Below are 7,228 nucleotides of genomic sequence, written 5' to 3' on the forward strand. Positions count from 1 at the left end.
AATTCCCTCCCCCCTTCCAAATTCATTCGTTTCCAAACTTGGCCTAAGCTTTAGGTGCTGCTCTAGTTTGCTAATGCTTCTGGAATGCAAAACACCAGAAATGGATTGGCTTTTATAAAAGGGGGTTTATTTGGTTACACAGTTACAGTCTTAAGGCCATAAAGTGTCCATCAACAAAATACCTTCACCGGAGGATGGCCAATGGTGTCCGGAAAACCTCTGTTAGCTGGGAAGGCATGTGGCTGGCATCTGCTCCAAGTTCTGGTTCCAAAATGACTTTCTCCCAGGACATTCCTTTCTAGGCTACAGCTCCTCTTCAAAATGTCACTCTCGGTTACTCTTGAGACATTTGTCCTCTCTTAGCTTCTCCAGAGCAAGAGTCTGGTTTCAACAGCTGTCTTCAAACTATCTTTCATCTGCAGCTACTCTCTCAGCTTCTTCAAAGTGTCCCTCTTGGCTGTAGCTCCTCTTCAAAACGTCACTATCAGCTGCACTGAGTTCCTTCTGTTTGTCAGCTCATTTATATGGCTCCAGTGATTTAATTTAGACCCACCCTGAATGGGTGGAGTAACACCTCCATGGAAATTATCCAATCAGAGTCATCACCCACAGTTGGGTGGGGTGCATCTCCAGGGAAAAACTCATGCAATTTAATCAACACTGATATGTCTGCCCACACAAGATTACATCAAAGATAATGGCATTTTGGGGGATATAGTACATTCAAACTGGCACAGGTGCCCACTGAAGTGTTTCATGAATTCTCCTGCTCCTGTACATTTTACAGGAATGTATCATGTATGTTTTACTGTACTTGCTTCCTGTTCTGGTTTGCTAATACTGCTGTTATGCAAAATACCAGAAATGGATTGGCTTTTATAAGGGACTTTATTTGGCTACAAATTTACAGTTCTATGGCCATAAAAGTGTCCAAACTACCTGACTCCCAGGGGTGTAAATCTCCCTGGCAACACAGGATATGACTTCCAGGGATGAATCTGGACCCAGTGTCGTGGGATTGAGAACATCTTGACCAAAAGGGGGATGTGAAATGAAATGAAATAAAGCTTCAGTGGCTGAGAGATTTCAAATGGAGTCGAGAGGTCACTCTGCTGGACATTCTTACGCACTATATAGATAACCCTTTTTAGGTTTTAATGTATTGGAATACCTAGAAGTAAAGACCTGAAACTACTAAACTCCAACCCAGCCTTGACTCTTGAAGATGATTGTATAACAATGTAGCTTACAAGGAGTGAAAGTGTGATTGTGAAAACCCTGTGGATCGCACTCCCTTTATCCAGTATATGGATGGATGAGTAGAAAAATGGGAACAAAAACTAAATGAAAAATAGGGTGCGATGGGGGGAGTGATTTGGGTGTTCTTTTATTTTTATTTTTTATTCTTCTGATTCTTTCTGGTGTAAGGAAAATGTTCAAAAATAGATTGGGGTGATGAATGCACAACTGTAAGATGGTACAGTGAACAGTTGATTGTACACCATGGATGATTGTATGGTATGTGAATATATCTCAATAAAACTGAATTAAAAAAAAAAGTATCCAAACTAAGGCAACAAGAGGATACCTTTGCTGAAGAAAGGCCGATGGTGTCTGGACTAGCTTCCATCTCCGGGGCAAACTCTGGTTTTATCTCTTAGCTTAGCGTCTCCAAACATCCTTCTGTCCTCTACTAGGGACTAGAATTATAGCAACTCTAATTAATGGTTAAGAGTATAACAAAGTTAGTTTAAAGCACTGAAAATTACAGAATCTCTGCCGTCTGGGCAGATTGTAGAGAAGAATAGCCTTTTCTATCCTTAGGTAAGAGCAAATCCAATACCCAAGAAATATTTGTCATTTTAATAGACAACCAAATTCTAGTCTTGTATTAATATGATTTTGGACAAAAACCGCAACTGTTAATAGGTATGAATCTTGCCCCCCAAATTTGGATGTGTGAGAAATGTCACATTTCTTTATGGACATCAAATGAAATTAAGCTTCAAAGATAAGCTGAGACATTTAAGACATTTTATTAAAGTTTACTTGGGCAACAAATGATTCAGGAACCAGACCACTGAGGGAGTATAAAGGAGAAACTTATATAGGGCAAACATGGAGGCGATGGAGAAAATGTTCTGATTGAGTGATGTTAAGTTTCCATTTCACATGGGGGGGGGGTGGCTTAGAGAGTGGGGAGCTTGTGTATTCTGACAAGCTCTCTCTCCTGGACTGAAACTAGGTTATGACGAGGTGTTGCTTATCTGCAATTCTGCACAGAATTCCAGTGGCTCCACAATACATGGGAGTTCAGTAACATTTAAAGGAGTACAAAGTACCTAAGATAGGTGTATGTTTAATTTTATTAGCAACTATTATACAGTTCACGGTACCATTTTACACTTCCTCTCTCAAATAAGAGTTTCAGTTCTTCCAAATTTTTGCCAACACTTTAATCTTTTAAATTTTAGCTGTTTTGATGGTTGTATAGTGGTATCTCATAATGGTTTAAATTTACATTTCCTTAATCACTAATGTCTGATACCATAGTATCTTTTTTTATTATTCATTTTATTGAGATATATTCACATACCACGCAGTCATACAAAACAAATCGTACATTCGATTGTTCACAGTACCATTACATAGTTGTACGTTCATCACCTAAATCAATCCCTGACACCTTCATTAGCACACACACAAAAATAACAAGAATAATAATTAAAGTGAAAAAGAGCAATTAAAGTAAAAAAGAACCCTGGGTGCCTTTGTCTGTTTGTTTGTTTGTTTCCTTCCCCTATTTTTCTACTCATCCATCCATAGACTAGACAAAGGGGAGTGTTGTCCTTATGGCTTTCCCAATCCCATTGTCACCCCTCATAAGCTACATTTTTATACAATTGTCTTCAAGATTCATGGGTTCTGGGTTGTAGTTTGATAGTTTCAGGTATCTACCACCAGCTACCCCAATTCATTAGAACCTAAAAAGGGTTGTCTGTATTGTGCGTTAAGAGTGCCCACCAGAGTGACCTCTTGGCTCCTTTTGGAATCTCTGCCACTGAAGTTTATTTCATTTCCTTTCACATCCCCCTTTTGGTCAAGATGTTCTCCATCTCACGATGCCAGGTCTCCATTCCCCCGGGAGTCATACTCCATGTTGCCAGGGAGATTCACTTCCCTGGGTGTCTGATCCCACTAGGGGGGAGGGCAGTGATTTCACCTTTCAAGTTGGCTTAGCCAGAGAGAGAGGGCCACATCTGAGCAACAAAGAGGCATTCGGGAGGAGGCTCTTAGGCACAACCATAGGGAGGCCTAGCCTCTCCTTTGCAGCAACAGTCTTCCCAAGGGCAAATCTTGTGGTAGAGGGCTCAACCCATCAAACCACCAGTCCCCTATGTCTGTGGGCATGTTAGCAACCATCACGGTGGGGCAGGCCAATACCTTAAAATAAAAAAAAAAGATTTTCTTTTAAAGTGGTTAATCCATTTTAAGGACAGTATTGATTTTAAAATTTGGGAATTATTTAGTGTGAAACATTTTATAAATATTTGTCTGTGGGCAAGATTTAAAGTGAACTCTGCTTTGGCTAAAATCCTTCAGGAGAGTTGTAAAATGACTACCATAATTTCTGACACTAACTCAAATATTGCAGTGATTTCTGGTCTCCAACGATAATACAATTCTGACTCTACCTGGAGTTAGAACAGACTCCATAAGTTAAAGGCAATTCTTTACAAGAAGGCCCTTCAGTCACCAGCCCCAAGTTCAGGTACCCAGGCCACCCGAGCTTTGGAACAACTGGCTACAAATTCAGGGATGGAGGGTAGAAACCAGGGAGATTCACTCCCCTGGGTGTCTGATCCCACTAGGGGGGAGGGCAGTGATTTCACCTGCCAAGTTGGCTTAGGTAGAGAGAGAGGGCCACATCTGAGCAACAAAGAGGCATTCGGGAGGAGGCTCCACCCCTCCTCCTCCCATTTAGGTTTGGTAATTTGCTGGAATAACTCCCAGAAATCACTGAAAGCACTATACTTATGATTATAGTTTTATTGTAGCCAAAAGTATACAAAGAAGAAGAAATCAAAAGGAGATGCATAGGGCAGGGTCTGGGAGTGCCTAAAATTGAGCTTCTGTGTCCTCTCCCAGTCTTGGTACAGCAATATATCTTCTCAATCATGGAGAAGTATCTGGAGTTTATATGGCATTTCATTTTGTAGACATGAATAATGGAATCAATGCCCAAGTGGTTGAACTCAATCTTGAACCCTCCCCTTTCTGGAAGGTCAGGCTGATAAAACCTGGTGCAACCCCCTGATCACATAGTTGGTCTTTGTGGCGTGGCCAGCCCCTTCTCCCCCCAAGCCTATGGAAGTGTCTGGCCCCACCCTGTCACCTCCTTAAGATAGTGTGCTGGGGGAGGGGGCACATTAATAACAAAGTACACTCTAATCTTACAAAAATTCAAAGATTTAGAGGATATCTTCCAGGAATGGGGATCAAAGACCAGCCAAGTTCTTTATTATAATATGGCCAACTAAGATTTGACAGTAATAAAGCAGGAGGAATTAAAAACCACAGCAGTACAATTTAGTAAAGTGTTGGGAGACAATTTTCCTTGGGTCTCTGGGTTTTGGCATGCCTGGTGAGCACAGTCGCTCATTTTGTTCTGGGCTATTTCAAGGATTCTTGCATACCAAGCATCCCTGGAATATAGAATTAATGCCTCCCTGTAGGGTAGAGTGCAGATTTGTTTGCGGGCCAGCATAGTAAGCTGAGACGTAAACCCACTCCAGATCACCCAATGGGACTTGTGGGGCAAGAGAAACCCATGTGAAGGTGAACTCATGCTGCTTGCTGTGTCATGAGTCATAAAATCCTTTGTCTCTGACCCAGAAGTTGTATCTTCTGCCAGCATCCATGAAACAGTAGTGGGTTAATTTATTAGCCTGCAAGTAGAGTAAAATCTCAGACTCTTTACAGTTATTGACAAAAAGGCATTTAGTAAACATCTATATTTGTTAATAAAATCTCTTAGAAACCTAGCAACAGAAAGGAATTTACTTAAGGTGATGAACAGAATGTTTCAAAGGACCTTCAGCATTATACTTAATAGTAACATTTGAAAAGCATTCCCAATTGTGTCACGAATAGTTTGGATTATGTTAACTTATGTAAGAAGCCATGAAACTATACCCAAAATTTCAGTAGCTTAACACAATAGAAGTATATTTCTTTACCTAATGGTGCAATGTGGATATTCCTCATCAGCAGGTGGCTTTTCTTCAAGGAGTGATTCAGGCTTCTTCCATATTGTGGCTCTGCCATCCAGCTAGCAGAGTAAGAAAGGGCGATGAAGGCATGCCTGCTTCTTACCTAACTTTCTCTGAAGTGATACATCATTTCTACTCACAACTGCAAGTATACCCCATTGACTTTTGAGTTTAAATCATAAACTAAAATCATGACTGTTTTTAATTAATAATAGGTCAAGCAATGACTCCTTTCTGAAGCCATCTTGTAGAATAGAGATCTGAATCAAACACAATTTTGACGCATTTCAGAGAAGAAAATAGAATACTTTAGTTCATGGCTTGAAAGGCAAAACCAAAGGCTGAGCAACATGATCTAATATAATGAGATTTCTCATATTATAGTAGCACCATTAAAACTGTGACTACAGCTTCTAAAAACCTCACAGTTTTAGACAAGACTGACACCTTGGATATAATTTAATTTGAGTTGCTATATTCAACCTCACTTTATATTCCTTCCCTATTCTTAATGATTAATTAGATCCCTGGTTCCCAAACTGTTTGTTGAGGTGCCTGGCATTCCAGTGAACCTGCAGGGTCAGGATATTTTTAATTTTCAATTTTCAGGGAAACATAGCGACATCTGTCCAATACCATGCATGCTACTACTATTAAGTTGTTTGACTCTAATTACATTATAAATGGAACTGTTATGTGTTTCTTTTTAACCCGGGGTGCCATGAAAAAAGTTACTCACACACTAAGGGTGCCCTGACAGAGATATTTTGTGACCCTCTGAACTAGATGTGAAAGGCTTTTTTTGAGCTTTTCAACAAAAACCTGCAATGTTTTAAGGTAACTTCAATAGAAAGTCAGGTAGGCAGAATATAGCATGAAGAAGAGAATTCAGACATTTTAGTCAGAATGAACCTTAATCCCAACTGCCACTTAATATCTGTGTGACCTTAGATAAGTTGCTTTATCACTTCATACCTCAGTCTCCTTGTCTTGAAAATGGAAGTAATAGCAGTACCTGTTTCCTAGTGCTAAATGAAATAATGTGGTTAGCATAGTTCTTGGAGTATGATAAATGGTAGCTACAATTGTTGTTGTTGCTATTAGTAGTAGTATTAGGTTTAGAACCAATTTGGTGACATAGGAATCCTTATCCAGAGTTTAAGGAAACAAATTACTGAAGTAAACATACACACACACATATAAATATATAAATTTTAAAGAAGCTCCTATAAGCTGCAAAAAAAAACCTCAGCTTTATTTAAATATAATGTACATACAATAAACTGCACTCATTTAAAGGGTATAAGTTGATGAGTTTTGACAGTTATATACATCTATGAATGAAACTACCACTATAATCAGGATAAAATATTTCCATCCTCCTTCTCAACCACCCCACCCTTATTTCCTTGTGCCTCTATGTAGTCCATTCCTCTCTCTGTTCCTGGCACCAGGCAACCACTGATCTGCTTTTTGACACTATAAATTACTCTTCATTTCCTAGAATTTTATGTAAATGACATCTTACAATGTGTACTCATTCGTGTCTGGCCTCTTTGACTCAGCATAATGATTCTGAGATTCATCCATGTTGTGTATCAGTATTTCACTCCTTTTTTGTTGCTGAGTAGTATTCCATTATATGGACTTTCCATATTTTGTTTATTTATTCACCTGTTGATGGATATTCAAATTGTTTTCAGTGTTTGGCTATTGTTAATAAAGCTGCTTTGAACATTTGTGCACAAGTCTTTGTATGGACATAGATTTTCCTTTCTCTTTCGGGTATGCACTTAGGGGTAGAGTGATAGGGACATATTGCAGGTGAATGCTAAATTTTATAAGAAACTCCCGAACAGTTTTCCAAAGTATTATTATAATTTTACATTCCCACAAGCAGTGTATGTCATAATCCCACCACTAGATCTAATGAGCCAACATTTGGTGTATATTCT

This window comes from Choloepus didactylus, chromosome 10, assembly GCF_015220235.1.
Source record: "Choloepus didactylus isolate mChoDid1 chromosome 10, mChoDid1.pri, whole genome shotgun sequence".
NCBI classification, from domain to species: domain Eukaryota; kingdom Metazoa; phylum Chordata; class Mammalia; order Pilosa; family Megalonychidae; genus Choloepus; species Choloepus didactylus.